The following is a 17,967-nucleotide window of genomic DNA, read 5'->3' on the forward strand; positions in this document are numbered from 1 at the left end:
CAAAAGACCGGTCATATCGTGAAGCAAAAGTTCAAGGGAAGATCTCCCCCTCACCAAGGAGGAGAGACCTCTCTTTCATCAAGGGGAGACATACCTCTCACTAAGGACGGGATACATCCTTCTCGGCAAGGAAGACCGATCCCCATCTCATGATAGGAGGCATTACTACAAAAGTTGTTTCTACAAGCGACGAGACTTTTAGAAGCGATCTATCACTTTTAAATGTATTACCGATATTTTTTTTGAAAACGGAGTTTATAAAATGAATATTTCATTTTTAGAAGAGACATGCTTTCAACGCCATCATCAAAGGCGTTTCGACTGGCTGGGCGCTAAGGTTGCCTTGGAATGCTTTTCGGCTGATTCATATCATCATGCATGAAATAAACAACAACAACAAAAACATACAATGTCAAGACTTTCTAGAATGATCGTGAACCAACTACTTAAACTTATGTTCTCTTATAATTTTTGCTAACATCAATCAACAGAAAGTACACTTGAGCACTCTTTAACAAACAAGGGGAAAAAATAACATCAAATGCCAAAAAGATATTGGGATATTCACATGTAGAAGGAGTCGACGAAATCTCCGGCCTCGAGCGAGAATGTTCGATTACCAGCTCGCTCTTCGACGAAGGTTACAAATGAGCGAAAACGCACTCGGCAGAGGGCTCAAAACCGGGACCGAGTTGGAAGCCGGTTTCGACGGGATTTCGTACTTATGCGGCGGAGAAGCCTCCGAGGCTCGAGGGGAAAAGCGAACGACGTAGATGTGCCAGCGGGGCGGCCGTCGGGGCCGTCTTCTCTCCTCGCCTTTAGACCGGTACCCGAATTGGCTACCCGACGGCTCCGCTTCCGGGGCCAAAGCATCGATTTAGGCCAATGAATGCGTTTACGATACAAGGTCAAGCCTCTATCGGCCCAACTCTCCGGCGGACTAGCCGAAGCTGTTAGCGCAATGTGGTGGTGATCGTGGTGGTGGTGGTTGTGTTAGTGGTGATGGTGTTCAGGTTGAGGAACCGGAGCCGGAGAAGGAGAATTATTTCCGCCGGTGCGGGAATCCAGCGGCAAGGTGGATGCGAGACAGACTTGCTTGACCTTGCCAACGATATTGTTGTTCAGGCCGAGGTTTCTTAAATGTGGGTTAGTGATGGTTTTAGCTAGTTGCTTCAGTCTCTGCGTCGAAGGATTCTCGACAGCCAACACAACGGATGACTGAACGATAGTCGGGGAAGATACGGTAAAGCCTCTCGAGTTTGTTAAGCTAATGTACAAGTTTTGCATATCATCGACGAACATAAAATAAAAATTGGGAAAAAAATATACCAATAATAATCATATCAAGTATATCGGAGAATGTTGGCTAACCTTATAAGATGCTAGATTAAGCCTCGACGTAAGTTGGCTCTTTAATTCATCGATATTGTCTTGTCCTTGATGGATGGAGAAATTCAATGTGAAATTAAAACTGATATGTGCTTTCTGCAAAAGGAAAGCATGCTGACGAGGAATTATTATGATTCCTCCTAAAAATTTCAACACCCCGAAATTATCCGCAACCCCCAACAGAGTGGTCAACTGAAGATCTAATTAGTGACCAGATCCTTGAACGGTTCTCTTATCAGGCTTCGTTGCGCTTCAGACAATTTTTTTTTTTATGTTTTTATGAAACCTAAACAGAAAAATAATTGTGGCAACTCGGATAGAATCCCGCCACTATGACAATAAGTAGCTTTGGATGCGACAAATCTCACATCCAAAAGTCCAATAATCGCATCCAATTGTCAAAATTGATGCGAAATTAGATGTCAAAGTCTCATCCAATAGTCCGCATATGTTGACCGTGGATGCGGCTAATCGTATCCAAAAGTTTATGCCTTTTGGATGCGACTTGTCGCATCCGTGGCTATTCCGCCATATTCACTTTGGCGGGATATCAGACTATTGGATGCGACTTGTCGCATCTAATGCTGTTCCCGCCAAAACGTGGGAACTTTTTGGATGCGACTTGTCGCATCGAATAGTCTTTCTCGTATTTTGGTGACCACGAATTCGATCACCAGTTTCACCACATCTCAAGCGCTCTCTCTCGATTTCTCACTATCCACCACTCTATATCTCACTTTATGTAAAACCCAAAAATAATTATTAGTGTAGGATAAGTTTTTTTTATATTTTATTTTATGTTTTCTTGGGTTTTAAATTCAAAATTTTAAGATATATATATATATATATATATATATATATATATATATACACACACGTGTGTTAAGCATATAATATATTATAGTGTGATAAATATATATATATATATATATATATATATATATATATTATAGAATCCATGGTAATGTTTTTATTTATTTATGTTTTTTTGTACGTAGCCTTATATATAAAAACATTACCATGGATTCTATAATATATATATATATATATATATATATATATATATATATATATATATATATAAAAAGGTTGGATGTGGTTTTGGGTGTTACGGCCGGGTATATTTTTTTACTTATTTATTTATTATTATTATAATTAATATTTTAAGAGTAGAAGTAGGATTAAGTTTGAGTTTTTAGGGCATGTTTGGTTTAAAATAAAAAATGGAATGTTAATGGCAATGAGAATGATAATGGCAATGACAATGGAATGGTATTATATTTTTTTGTTTGGTTTGTAATATTAACTCCAAAAGAATGGAAAGTAAAATTTACCATATTACCCTTTTCATAACTTTACCAACTTTCTCTTCTTTATCACTACCACTTCGTCTTCTTCCCAGCATGGACCGATACAGTAAAACAAGATGAACTAAAATGGACTTTAAACCATATTTCTCAATAAAACTTCAAATCCATTGTCTATTTAGGAGAATAATCTGAGGGCCCGATTTTTTTTTTCCCTTTCATTGGGTGTTGTGCAGGCAAAACCAGTTTCAATTTTTTTGGATCTTTACTGGTTAATCTCCCATGCCTAACAATTTCCATACACAAACTCGACAAAACAATCGATAAAAGAAAAAAATGAAAATATGTTGAAATCGCTTTGCGTTCATCTATGAACCTACTCTAGACTACTCGTCTCCGTCGTCTTCATCGTCGGCGTCGCATCTTCTCCGGCAAGAGAACGGCGGCGAAGGCGGGTGGTGCCGAATGTCTCGTCAAAGACCTTCACAACCTCCCATATCGAAGTTACCATTTGCGGTGGCTCGGCTGTCGACGGCGCCTTCGAGATCCCTCCGGCGTCAATCTTCACTGTCGCCGCCCTGGGAATGATCGTCTCCGGCGTTCGTTTTAGTTTTAGATTACAAATATAAATATATATTAAATGATATAAAAGGTCAGTTTGGGAAGAATATTTCATTACACGGTGGAATGGTTCATTCATCCCAATTTATAAATAATCAAATTAATGCAATGATCATTCCGTATAATGATGATTACCTCATTTAAAAATGAACCAAACAAAGGAATAATAAATTTAAGGAATCCATTCCATTCCATTCCCTTAAAAAGTCACCAACCAAACATACCCTTAGGGTTTGGGCTTTTAGGGTTTAATCAAACCTTATATATAGCATCAAATCCTTTTTTTTTTTACGCTTTCTCTCAATCTTCTCTCTTCCGTTTCTCTTTTTTCTTTGAAAATTCATAGCCCTAAATACACAACTCAATCGTTGAAAAAAAAAAGTATGTGTTTCTTATATGTGGTTCGGATTCAATAAAAATCATTTCTTAAAACGCTTATTGTGGTTTCAAAAATCGTTATTTTGCATCGATTCTTTTTGGAAAAAATTAGGTTTAAATGTCTTCTATCTAAATCCTTAAACGAAAAATATTTTTCTGAAATACAGAATATTTTCCGATTATTTTTAAATCAGTGCGCAGACCTGATTCGCTGGTCTAACCTATTTCCGATTTTCAGACTTTAAAAAGTTTGCTGTGGATTCAAAAATTATTATTTTGCGTTGATTCTTTTTGGAAACTCTAGATTTACATGTCTTCTTTTTAAAAATGTAATCGAAAAATATTTTCATGCTATACATAATATTTTCTGATTATTTTACGATCGGTCCGCAAGCCAGTTTTTCACAAGTTTTTAAAGTAAGATGTTATACTTGTCTTATTATTAATAAATAGTTCCGATTTTCTATTAGCCGTGGTGCCTTCACAAAAAGTTCTCAAAATCACGTTTTATAGTTACAGGAATTTTTACAAAAGTTTTACCAGAGTTTTAGTTTTTCCCCAAAACCATAATAGCCAATGGTATTTTCGTAATTTCACGTCGAATGTCGTTCGAAATTTTTTCCAGAATCTAAAGTATGTATTGAATCCTTTCCTTAGCTGATCCCCGGTAGCATTTTATTACTTTTAGGTTCCGAGTCGTTTTGAGCGTCCAATTCCTTCGACGATCTACGATCGTAACCTCCGATATCTATGTGAGAATAATCTCACTGCAACACAGATTAGTTCAAAAACAAATTTGATGAACATATTATTTTTGACATGTCTTATATGTAGTTTAATATACTTAAGTATGCGTTTTACTATCTGATGGCGTGTTTGTTCTTTTGTGGTTTGATATTTGGTGAGCTATGATTTGCAAGTTATGTGTTGATGCTATTTATTAGATGTAATTTAATGTAGTGATTAATGTCTGGTAAACTATGTGGTGTTAAGTTAAAGTAGATTTGAGAATGTACATGTTTTATTATTTAGTCATGTTTTTGTATGAGCATATGCATGAAAGTTTTTATTTGCAAGTGAAAAGATAAAGATAAGTAAGGGAGTCGTAAAACCTCGAGAGGTATCAAGGAGATGTTTCCCGGGCCGATGCTCAAATGAGGAAATTTCTCGGGCCGAGGCCCTAATATGTTTATTAGATAGAGCGAAGTGTGAGACCTTGCAACCCCATATCTTCGTCTCTAAAGTGCGCGCTGAAATAGGTACGACTACCCTAAGGGCACCCCGAACTAAAAGTTGATAGAATCAAGAAAAGAAAGATCAAGTCATCAATTAGTTTTAAAATTCTAATAACCGGTTCATGCATTGCATTATTCTTTTTATTTTGTGAGCTTTATATTATTCTCGCTGAGCGTAAGCTCATTTATTCAAAAAAAAAATATACGTCTGTGTTGTAGGTAAACAACTTGCAAGGAACTGAGCAGAGCGGACTAGCGGCGTCGATAGCGAGAGGGTTGGGTTATGATTTTCATTTACAGAATAAGCCTTCCGCTACAAGTCTTTAAGAAATAAGTTTTAAAGTTTTTATTTTCAATTATTTCAAAGTTATGAAGTTTCAAAGAGTTTTCTAATTTGGTTGAGATTTAGAATATGGATTATGTTTTAGTATTATTGCCGCTATGTTTGGTTTAGAATTGGTATTTCATATTTTTCAGTTTTGGTTAAGTATTTTTCTAATTAATTTGTTTTAAATGCAATCTTAATTTTTCTTAATGTTTTGTTTCTTCTTAAAATCTTTAAAATTTTGGTTCGCCTTTGTACAATGTGTTTTAAAAAAAAACTTCCTCCAAGTTTTCTAAAGAATTTTTCAAAGTTTAAAATGCAAGTAGAGTAAGACGGTCCGAAAAGTCGGTCGTCACACCTTAATATCGTACACTTATCATCTTTAATGCCCACTCGCTATGAGTATTATACATGCAAAATTATTTTCGTTTTTTAGTTCTTTGAGCCTGCGATTGGAAAATTGTGACCGAGCATTTTGGTCACAATTCTAAGAAAAGGTGGTGCGTGTTGATGTTTGATAAAGTTGGAAACGAAACTAAACAACTTATTCGCAACTCGATTATGGTATGTTATGTTCACATTCTCGATTCATGTTTTATGTTTTGCTTATTCTCTGTTTTTCATTTTTTTTTGTACTATTATTATTATTTCTCAATTTTAGAATTTTTTTTTAAATTATTCTTGCTATTTTGTTCCTTCTCATAATTAGTTTGGGTCCATCAATTTGTTATTATTCTACCATCAGGTGTTCGCTCCAAGCTAACAAGATTAATGTTTGAAAGTGGAGTAATCGTCGTGCTTCTTTTTATGGACTTGCCTTGTTTGCATTTGCTTCTTGTGGTGTAGTTTGGTAATTAAGTATGTGTATTTGAGAATTATGCGACAATGTTCTTTGATGGTTTGTTCGATGTAAAACAACAGCAACAACAGCTCATCGTACAGGGAACAGTCCAACCTCGAGGCTAGAGCCGTTTGCTCCAATGAGCTCCATAATGACGAGGAGTATTCTAGTTCCTTCGAAATTTTCACGAACAAAACAAGTCTTCATTCATCGCTGCCAACGATGGCAGATACAATTTTTATATATACTTTGAATATTTTGAATGTGTTTGTGTGATTGTGTATTTGGTTGATTTTCTTAGTTGCGCCAATTCTAATTGGAATTTTTTATGGGGGAGCATTGCCTTTTTCGTTCTTCTTATTATTATAGTTACAAGTATCATGGTATGAGCAACGTGATGTTTTTATTTTGCATAAAAATGAGGAGTTGACGGCGCTCGATAATAGGGCGACGTTAGATCATAAATTTTGTGACGACCCGACTTTTCGGACCGTCTTACTTATCTTACTTTTTAAAACTGATTATATATATATATATATATATATATATATATATATATATATCTATCACGTAAGTGACTTAGCACATATATAATATATAAGATACTTTTATATATCTATATATATATATATATATATATATAAAAACGTTAACTAATTTATATTATGTAAAATAAAGTAATATGTATACTTTAATTTATTATAATGTATATATATATATATATATATATATATATATATATATATAAAGTATGTATACATAACTTATTTATAATATATTATATCCATATTTTGTAATCTAAAGAGTATATTAAATTTTAAAAAAAAAATACCCTAAAGCTACCACATAAACAAATCATTCACTACTACTTTATTAAAAAAAAAACTAACGTAACTCGAACACAAAAATTTTAGCTTTTTAATTAAGCTAAAAAAAATTGGGATTTCACAAATTTGATATCACCATATACTCAAGCGATGTAGAAATTATTTGTTAAGTACTACACTTTCAACAAACTAAAAGATTAGAAGCGACACTTGTCACTTCAAAAGAAGTTTTAGAAGCACCATTAAGCGCTCATAAAACGTGTTTATCCTCTTGTAAGAGACCTCCCTTGTACCAAGGAAGAGACACCCCCCTCCCACCAGGCTCCTACTAGGCCGGCCTCATCGCTGGACATGAGATCATCCTCAAAGGTCGATCTTGTCTTTGTGCGAAAGCCAATTTTATCGTCAATAAGATGTTCAAGGGGGGAAGCCTCATCGCCTCCCTCACTAAGTAGAGGATACATAACCCTCAACAAGGAGGACCGACCTCCCTCTCACCAAAGTGGAGGCCTACTCGAGTGGAGATATCCACTTCATTGAGTATGAAATACCTCCATTATTGGAGACTTTCCTATTACCGAGGAGAGACCTCTCTTTAAGAAAGAGGATAGACATCCCCTCGTCAAGGAGGGTTGGCCTCCCCTTAATAAGGAAGGTATGTCTCCCTCATAAAGGAGAGGAAACCTCTCCTTTTCGAAGGAAGATAGACTTCCCCAATTAGGCAACCTCCATATTATCAAGGAGGGCAAAGGTCCCACTTACTACTGAGGAGAGACCTAATCTTGACCAAGGAGGGGATACCTCTCCCTCACCAAAGAGGACGAGTCACCCAGAAGGTTTACATTTTCATGACAAGCTCATAGCTTCATTTTATAAATATCAAGCTTTCTTTAAGGTAAAGATAAGATCTTATAATTTGTGTAAACTCTGCTTCTCTCTCCCTCATTCTCTTTAACAACACTTTCTATCGTTAAAACTATTTTCTCCTCTATACCTCTAAAGACGACATGAGATTCTTCACCTCACATCTAGAAAATTAATAATGTTGAGCGTCGAAGCGTACGTCAAGGGAAATCTGTATACGCCCTCTTAGAACACTTTTTTTTTTTTTTTTTTTTTTTTTTTTATCTATTTTCTTAAGCGATGGCAAGTCAAAAACCTCTTTTCGAAGAGGCAAAAACCATGTTGATTTCACCCATGTTTGTACCAGGTCAGATCTTAGGGAGTCCTAAATCAGACCACCTGAATTCTAAGCGTCGATCATGAAATGACATTAACAATGTTAATGATACTAATTGTATTAATATAGGGTGCCCCACTTAGCTTAGAAGTAAAAAAAAAATCAATTTATTTGTCAACAAATCGAATAACTATATAGCCATTAGATTATGCATTACACAACTCAATACATATGGATGCATCATATGCGTGAGAATTATTGATCTTAAATTATAAAGAAAATTTCAAATATATGTTATTTAGAGGAAATAGTTTTTTTAAAGAGCTTCATAAAAATTAGAAGTGAGGTATTTAAAAAAAACGAAAATGAGATAGTTCATGTAATTATCAGTAAATTAAATTGGTAGCATATAAAAGATAGAAAAATAATTCCAAATTTATACAGGACGAATTTGGAATATTTTTAGTTTTGAAATAAAAACTGTAATTCGAATATTAAAAGTTCACAAAAATTAATATAATTTTTAAGAAAGTTTACAGTTATCCGCAATCCAAAACTCTAAAAAAGAACATCTTACACATCAAACAAAATTCTATCTTTAAATAAACACTCCATTTTTAGCACAAAAAGCATAATCTATGTTTCTCTATTATTTAAAAAAAAAATTAACGATTTATTATTTATTACATTATAGTCCATATATTTATTTAGTTTGAATCTTTTGTATCCAATCATATTATATAATTTTATTTTTATAAATTTAGAATGATTATGCGACTCTCCAAAAAAATGAAGTAATTAAAATAAACACACAATACATACAACATTTAAATACTCGGTAGACAATTATAATATTTATTTTTAGGGTTTTTATTTATATATGGTATCATTTATGTTCTAGTTTGTTTGCAATGATGATTAATATTTTTACTTACTATTAAATAATTATCAAACCAATTTAAAATAATCTAAGATAATTTTATACATAATTTTGTGATAAACTAATACAATTATAGTAAAATATTAAAATGCAGTTAGTTTTGAGATTGTTTATAATTAGTTAAATTAATTTAATATTAATAAAATCTCACTTTAAAATGAAATTGAATGAATACTTAAACTCTATATTTGAAGTTTTATTATCTATTGACTTTATTATAGAGTGAGAAATGAAATTGTATTAGAGAAAATTTGGCTTTATTTTGTCACATATCAAGAAATTAGTTGGAGATACTATAATTTCATAATAAGTATAGATAAGTTAGACTACCAAAATTAATTAAATACGTACTATTTTCCTACTTATTTTTCAAAACGAGCTTGCTTGTTGTATTTCTCTTTGTTTTTGTGATCGAATAGAGTTCTATATAGACGTTTTTTAAATTTTTTTTTTTATCGAAGTTCTAAGAGACGTTGAAGTTTGAACCACCACACAATTCTTCAATCACCAATCAGACAAAAAGAAAATATAATAAATAAAAAAAGTGAAGTGGCAACTAGCTGGCGACCGACCACCGAGGTTGATGCTGAAGCACATGCATCGGAGGATTCCACACAAACAAAACCAAAGCATCTTTATCCACAAATTACCGAATCTGCCCCTCCCCTCCCAAGCCTGGGTCCCACTTCTCCACCTCAATATCTCCAGAAGTGTCATTTCATCGAGTAAGACGCTTCCAGAGGCTTCTATTTTATTATTAACCTTAAATCTAATTTAGCTTTTATTTAATTATATCTTTTTAATTTTTTAGTACCGTTGCTACTTCTTGTTGGTTTATGCGAGTGTGTGTATGTGGTAGCTGGGAAAATTGATTTCACCGATGTAGACTTCCGTCCCAACGGTCACATTTTTCTGTTTGTTGTCTTTTTAGAGAGAGAAAGACAAAGTGTGGACCCCATTCGCCAAAAGAAACTGCAGCTTTACCAACGGATACCAATTATCAACTACACAGTAAAACAGACGAAAGTATAAAGCTTTCTGAGCTTTTTATTATTATTATTATTATTATTTTGTATAAAAAAAAAACTCTAGCCAAACGTTCTTGTGGATTCAGCATCTGGGAAGTTTAAAGCCGATGTTGGTTTAATTAACAGGTTAATTATTGAATTCTTAATTATTAAACTTAATGGTAGTGTTGTGAAAGATAACATCAGCTAGTAATTCCAACCGATGAAATGAATTCGAGTAGAAAAAAGGGGAAAAAAAAACTATTTGTGTTGTCAATGACTTACAGAGTGTCAATTCAAGGCCATGCTATTGCAATTTGCAAATATCCAAGCCAGTTAAAAATTCAACTATATGCATACATATAAGCCAAATATTTTATTTAATATAGTTCGGAAAGTCCAATTAAGCATACAACTCTTTGTTCACTCACTTGGACTAAATAATTTTATCATTTTCTGAAGCAACGGCACAAATTAGCCTTGGAAACTTTCAATTTGATCAGCTTATTGCTCAACTTATGACAATATGTGATGGTGTATGCTTTGTCAAAGCACATGGCTTCCATGTTGACTCTTCCGTAAATTAATTTAAGTGTTGACCGTATTTTCACTCGCTATAGAAAAGAAATTTCTATTTTCATTAGTGAAAATTTCTATTTCCATACATAAAAAATAATAATTTAAATAAAGATAATTTACAAGATTACCCATTGAACTCGTGCACGATTAACAAAGTGCATCATGAACTCGGATTTTCAACAAAAAATACTCTGAACTCAGGTTGATATTGACTTTTGCCCATTCTATCAAACATTTTCAGTAGTAACCATCCAATGGAAGCGCACGTTTCAGTCACGCGAGCTGACCTGTTGTTGAAATTATCATTATACCTTTCGGGATGTATTTAGCCCGAACTCAGGTGCCCAGCACGTGACTCAGTTTAATACGGAGGCTATGGAAGATAGTTGTTATTGATTCTAATTGTTTAGAAATCAACTCACTAATCATATAATGCTAATAAAGTAATCTTATTATCGAATTTAATAATCATTTGTTCATTATCTTCAAGTGGGCAATATTCCCAACAATCTCTCACTTTGACCAGAGAAGATAAGTTTCCTTCAGCCAATTTAATTCTTTGCCATCATTATAGACGGTTAATATACAAACCGGGATGTATTTAATATACAAACATGAATTGATTAAAGGATATATATTTCTACATATTAAAAACTAATAAAATCGGAGTCAATTACAAATTTATTTCGAGCAAAATAAACCAAAATCTTTGTAACCCTAAAACCCCAAATCGCGCGTTCTCGTCGATCTTCAAACCCAAATCGCGCATTCTCGTCGATCTTCAAACTCATCTTCCCAACCCAAAACGAACACTAATCTCAGATTGTATACTCGTTCCCGATGGGTTCTTCGTCAAGTATCAGCTTTGCAGTAAGCGTCGACAAAGCATAGTGCGTGGAGAGTCGTCGGAGTCCTCGATGCAAATGCAGTTTGTTGAATGTCGAGCGCACTTCATGGACGTGTGACAACTCAGGTCGAAGGTAGTGACATGATCCGAAAATGTGTAAAAGGTCTCTCCAAATTATCCCGGGTTTATTGAAGAAAATAAATAAACTGGAGGAGGAGGGAATGAGTGATGAAGGCGCGAAGAAGAATATTGTGTATGAAGTCATTTATGAGAATAAGGAAGGAGCCAGTTGATTCTAGCAGAAGTCCTTAATATTAAAGCCGCTGTGTATCAAGTCCGTGGTGAGATGAAGGAAGCGAATGAAGTGAGTGTGAAACTGATAGCAGAAGCCCAAAAAATCAATAATATTCTGTTTGTAATTGTTATTGTATTGTTTTATGCATTTTTTTTTCAAATAGCCCCAAACTGAATTGTGTGTATTCTGTTTAATGGTATGTGTGTAATGGTATATTGTTGTTTGTAATGGTATTTTGCTATGTGTAATTGTATTTTGCTGTGTGTAAAGTTAAAGTTTTTTTTTGTTTGTTGATATTATACTTGCATTAGTTAGCATTCCATTTTATCAAACAATTTTCTGATATTTTGCTGGTTAATTTGCATTCCATTTGATCAAAGAAGACAATTAGTTTCAACCAAAAGTTAGCATTCTATTTGATCAAACAAGACAGTAAGAAATTACAAGCTCCATTTGCATTCCATGTCCAAAAATTGAAGAAACCATAAGTTTGACAGACTAAGTGCGTATAAATCAAGAGTAATTACATCATTTCGAGACCTAAACGAGCCGAGTCTACCAAAATACACAAAAATACTACCCAAAAGGACAACATATGACTTTGAGATCGTTAATCCTATTTCAAAACTTGTTCACCATAATATTGTGGTCCAAAAACATCAGAATCAGAACGAAATTCCTCGGTTCTAATACATTTTGTCTCGTTGGAACCCTATTGAGTCTAGGGCTACGTTGTAATTGGATACATTACAATTGATTAGATACATTATTATTTAAGGTATCTTCAAGATAATGTATTTCAGTTCTGATAGACTTATCCTAGGCTGTAGTTGTTGAGTGACTTGGCTGCTTCCTGTTTGACTACTTTCACCTTCAGCAGGACCTCGGTGAGCATGTCTAGCAGCTTGATGTTGATCTCTAGCATGTCGTTGTTGTTGCCTCTACAAGTTTATTAGAAATTAGAAAATATTCACATTTGTTTTGTGGCTAAGAAAATAGCTTACATGTTCTTCTTGTGTCCTCCTAAAGCATGTCGTTAGGTTATGACCTGATTTTCCACATCCAGAACATGAAACCGTGACGTATTTTCAAGTCATTCTGGTTCCACCCGGTGGAATAACCTCATCATGTTCTACTATCCTCAATTTATTTGGCCTTCCTGGCTTTGCTGATCTATTCGGCGGCATTCCCATAGGTGTTACACTTGTCTTAGGCCACTGCTCGATAAGATTCATCGGATAGATCTGGTGTTTGTACGCCTTCATGTATGTCTCCTTTTTTGTAGCAATCGTTGATATACATTTCTACTTGCTGCGATCTTTCCTACACGAAATCCTTATGGATGGTTGGACAAGTTGAGCCATATAAGTAATAACTTGTAACTACTAAAAATAAATTATACATTACATGACGTACTGATAAATCCTAACGACAACATGAGCAGGTTCTTGTGCCTAAGTCAACTGCGTACATGCTCCCATACATATTCTGAACTTGATATTTAAAACCCCCGGACCAGATAGCTATGTTCGCATCACTAATGATTTTATTTTCTTCAACGATTTTATAAATCCGAGGACCAATGTCCCCCGTCCATTTCTCCGCAGCTAGACGTTTGCTGAATCTCTGCAAAATGTACATCCCGATTTTCTCTAACATAGAGAGAATAGGTCTTCCTTTAGCTAGCAACACGGCCCAAGTTCTATTAAAACTCTCGCAAAGGTTGTTAAGAAGGATGTCGCACTTCGGTGTTGTTCTGAAATTGCTTCTGGCCCAATTACGAGGGTTTTTATCCAGTAACCAATCATAGCGTCTTGATCCTCTGCTTTGATCAATTCCATTTCTTGAAAGAACTTTGGCACCGAATATTGCTTTGCCGCTGACATTACCTTGTTTTAAAGAAATTGATCTTTGAAAACCTGACAGTGAATCAAGAATTCAGTACTTAAGTGAGTGAATACATCAAGAAATCAAATAATAAGTAAATCATTAAATTGGTAAATTACCTTCGTGAAATTGCTTTGCAGATGTTATGCACAATGTCTATGCTCTGCCTATACACAACCATATTCCCACATCTCACCCAGTGCTTCCTTTAACCCCTTCTGTTTATCTATGATAAACGTTCGATGATGTTCATTGTGTATGCGTACATCGTCTCGCAGAAAGTTTAAAAACCATGCCCACGAAGATTTGCACTCGGACTCAACCACTGCAAATGCTATAGGAAACATGTTGTTATTGGCATCAATGCCAATTTTCGTCAACAGTTGACCTGTGTGATGTACTTTTATGTGACATCCATCGAAACCGATAATAGGTCTACATCCTCAACGAAACCAGCTTTACGACCGGCGTAACAAATGTAGAGCCTCTTGAATATAGGATTACATTATGCATCGGACTCGGTAAGAAACTCGACCGTCGAATCCGGATTGGATCTTATGATCTCAGCCCCGTAGTCCCACAACTTAGCGTACTGCTATTTGTACGAGCCTTCTATCACCGCATCAACGAATTTCTTTGTCCGGTATGCCTTCTGTCTTGAGCAATTCAAGACTAAGTCTTGTTGTACCTTTTTCTTGAAGCCAACAACAGACCAAGACTTGTTTTCTGTGAAGGTTGGCATATACTTTTTACACAACCGTCGTGACGTAGCGAACCAGTTTTCATTTGTTCACTAGCATGTGTCTCACGCACGTACGTCTCTATCACAATTGTGGTTGTCTTACAGAGAAAAGAGGCATATCATATCCATTTGCACTTCTCATCTTTACAAATTTGTTTGAATCATTGACCTTAAATTTGATTTCCTTCCCGGATCGGATAGAGTGCTCTCGAATAGCATCTTTGAATACTTTTCCACTAGGAAAAGTTAATCCTAGTTTGAGTTCCGGTTGTGTCATATCCGTGTCCTGTCTAAACTTCTGAAATTTGGGCAGCACCTTCTTCCAAACTGAACGACATTTGCCGATCTTCGCTTCTTCTTCGCTAGACGAGTCCGAGTACTCCAAGTCTATATCGTCTTCGTCATTGTAGTCACTATCTATATCAGAGACTGGTTCATCATCACGTAGATGCATTTTTCCTTTGCCTGTTAGATCTCCATATATAGCTGCCCCGTCAACGATCACATCGTCGTCACTTATCTCAAATTCGTTGTCTTCCTCAATTTCTTCTTCTTCTTCATGCTCTTCCACTTCGGGTTCTTCATGCGCTTCCATTTCTTCTTGAGTATCTTCAGGTGGACTCTGTGAAGCATGAGGTGGACTCTGTGACGCTTGAGTTTGACTCTGTGAAGCTTGAGGTTGATTCTGTGACAAATCAAATTGACTCTGTTGACCCTCTCCAAATTGACTCATTGACATATATGGTTGACTTGGTGAGACTAGGGGCTGACTCTCTGGAACTTGACTCTCTAGAATTGGACTCGGTGATCCTTAATTCACTTCCACTGCTGATTGAGTCTCTTCAAATGGACGTGAAGTGTCATCATGTTAACTCTGATCTAATAGCAGCACATGCTTACCTTCTCCTTCTTGAATGAGGTGCTCACAATACAACAACACCTCAAATGTGTTCTCAATTAGCTCGCCTACGATGGACATCAAGGCATTGTCTGAATCAAGCATTACAAGCTCATCGGAATTAGCGAATACGACGTAATACAATGCTCTACAGTAGTATCCTAAGTCTTTAATGAGTATCACGTCGATCTCCACTATCGACAACCGGTCCATGTCCATGTAGTCTACAAAATGTACTTTGCTTTCGACGTAAGACAACTGTTCATTCACCAATTTCATTTTACCGCCATGGTGAATTTGAAATGTGAACTTACCAGACCCATGCACTGTAATCAAACAAACAAGTAAATAAAACACGTTAGATAAAGTGATCTTAATCAATAAATAAGTAAATAAAAACATATTAAATACAGTTTAATTTATCAATAAACTAGTAAATAAAACACATCAGATAAAGTTTAATTAATCAATAAACTAGTAAATAAAAGACATTAGATCGAGGTTAAATAATCAATAAACAAATTCTCACAATAAATCCAGTGTGAATAACCAATAACACAAAAACACAAACTGAATTCAATGGTCCCTACTATTTTAAATTTGAAGCTTCAAACCTACAAACCCACTAACACCAGACAAAGATATCAAATGTAGTCCCAACTGTTTCGACTTTAACGCTTCACAACAAACAAACTCAGGTGCACCGTAAATAGTGGTCCCTGCTACATTTCTTATTTAATAACACTTTCTCACCGTATTTTGGTAACGTGTGGGTTGTTGCGCTACTTTTAGAATCACTTTTTTTCGTCGGAGACTGAGCTTTCTTTTTTAGAGACTTCGTTTTCATCTTATTCTTGGTCGGAGACATCTTTTTATTGGCCGGAGACATCTTTTTCTTGGCCGGAGACTTCGTTCAACCACCTCGAATGCTTTGATTCGAACTTCCTGGAGGAATCCACGCCGCTTTTACCATTTCCGAAGAAACCCTAAAAAATCGCGATTGGGGGTTTTATTTTTCAGACTTCTTTGGCCGGACTCTCTATTTTTTTTACTTTTAATCTTTATTATTCAATCGATATCATTCAAATTTAGTTAATTATTTCAAGTTATATTTAATAAAAGAAATACAATTATAAAACTAAAAATACCATTATAACCTTCATTATAACCTTCATATTCAGCTCACGTGACTGAGACATGCGTCTCCATTGGATGGTAACTGAAAATGTTTAACAAAAAGGGCAAAAGTCAACATCAACCTGAGTTCAGAGTATTTTTTTTTGGTGAAAATGCAAGTTTAGGGTGCACTTTGTTAATCGTGCACGAGTTCATGAGGTAATCTTGTAAATTATCCTTTAAATAAATACATTTTTAAAGGATTAAAATGTAGTTTTTTTTTTTCTTAAATAAGGACTCGAATGTAAATGAGAAAATGAAGAGTAATTTAGTTTTTTAAACTCGTAAAATCTTACAAATTATATACTAAATTTATATATGACATTTACATATTAAAACTATATTACAAACTATGTACGAAGAAGAACAAAAAAAAGTGGAGAAAACGATAATCTTTACTAAATTTATACATTAAAACTATATACTAAAATTATGTATGAAAATTAAATTAGAAAGTATATAATATATATATATATATATATATATATATATTAATATTGTGTGAGAGTTAGAGTAGTTGAAGGGAGTAGGAGAAGAAATTATATGTGAAAGTTGTGAGGAAATAATGTGAGTGAGAGTGATATTTATAGGAGAAGAAAAATAAAGGCTTCAAAAAATAAAAGAATAAAACAAATGCTGAAATCAACAGAAGCCATTGGAAGGAACAATCATTTCCACTGATTTTCGCTAGTCAACGGAAGGAATAATTCCTTCTATGCATTGTTAACGGAAATAAATTTTCATTCCTTTAAATTGGTCGGAAGGAATGAAATTTCACCCCATTTCCATTCCAAATGCCCAAGTTTACTCTTCCACATTCGATTGCTTACTTGAGGTTAATGCAAATATATATATATATATATATATATATATTAATATTGTGTGAGAGTTAGAGTAGTTGAAGGGAGTAGGAGAAGAAATTATATGTGAAAGTTGTGAGGAAATAATGTGAGTGAGAGTGATATTTATAGGAGAAGAAAAATAAAGGCTTCAAAAAATAAAAGAATAAAACAAATGCTGAAATCAACAGAAGCCATTGGAAGGAACAATCATTTCCACTGATTTTCGCTAGTCAACGGAAGGAATAATTCCTTCTATGCATTGTTAACGGAAATAAATTTTCATTCCTTTAAATTGGTCGGAAGGAATGAAATTTCACCCCATTTCCATTCCAAATGCCCAAGTTTACTCTTCCACATTCGATTGCTTACTTGAGGTTAATGCAATTATAATCCAACAGATGACAGACTAGAAATTCGTAAACTACTTTTCGACGTGAGCGGTGGCTTTTTTTTTTTTTTTTTTTTTGAAGAGGTGTGATTCATTTACGGCAGCTAACAGATAGCAATCCCTCACAGAGGGAGGGGTATCCTCAACACTCAAAGGAAGATTCCAACCAAAAAATGTAGCCCCACAAAGCGAGTGGACAACACAGCTAATATTCTGAGAAGCCCAGCCAAACGAGTAACAAGAAAAAGAAATAACAGACTGTC

At 34.6% G+C, this 17,967-nt stretch overlaps 1 pseudogene; it reads right to left on the reverse strand.

The window, feature by feature from the left end:
* Window positions 1-675: 675 nt before the first annotated feature.
* LOC149389601 (uncharacterized) lies at window positions 676-8,122 on the reverse strand (annotated as a pseudogene).
* Between the last annotated feature and the right edge of the window lie 9,845 nt (window positions 8,123-17,967).

The sequence above is a fragment of the Urtica dioica genome, chromosome 8, assembly GCF_054948205.1.
Source record: "Urtica dioica subsp. dioica isolate 48M chromosome 8, U.dioica_male_clone48M_v1_H2, whole genome shotgun sequence".
Classification (NCBI taxonomy): domain Eukaryota; kingdom Viridiplantae; phylum Streptophyta; class Magnoliopsida; order Rosales; family Urticaceae; genus Urtica; species Urtica dioica.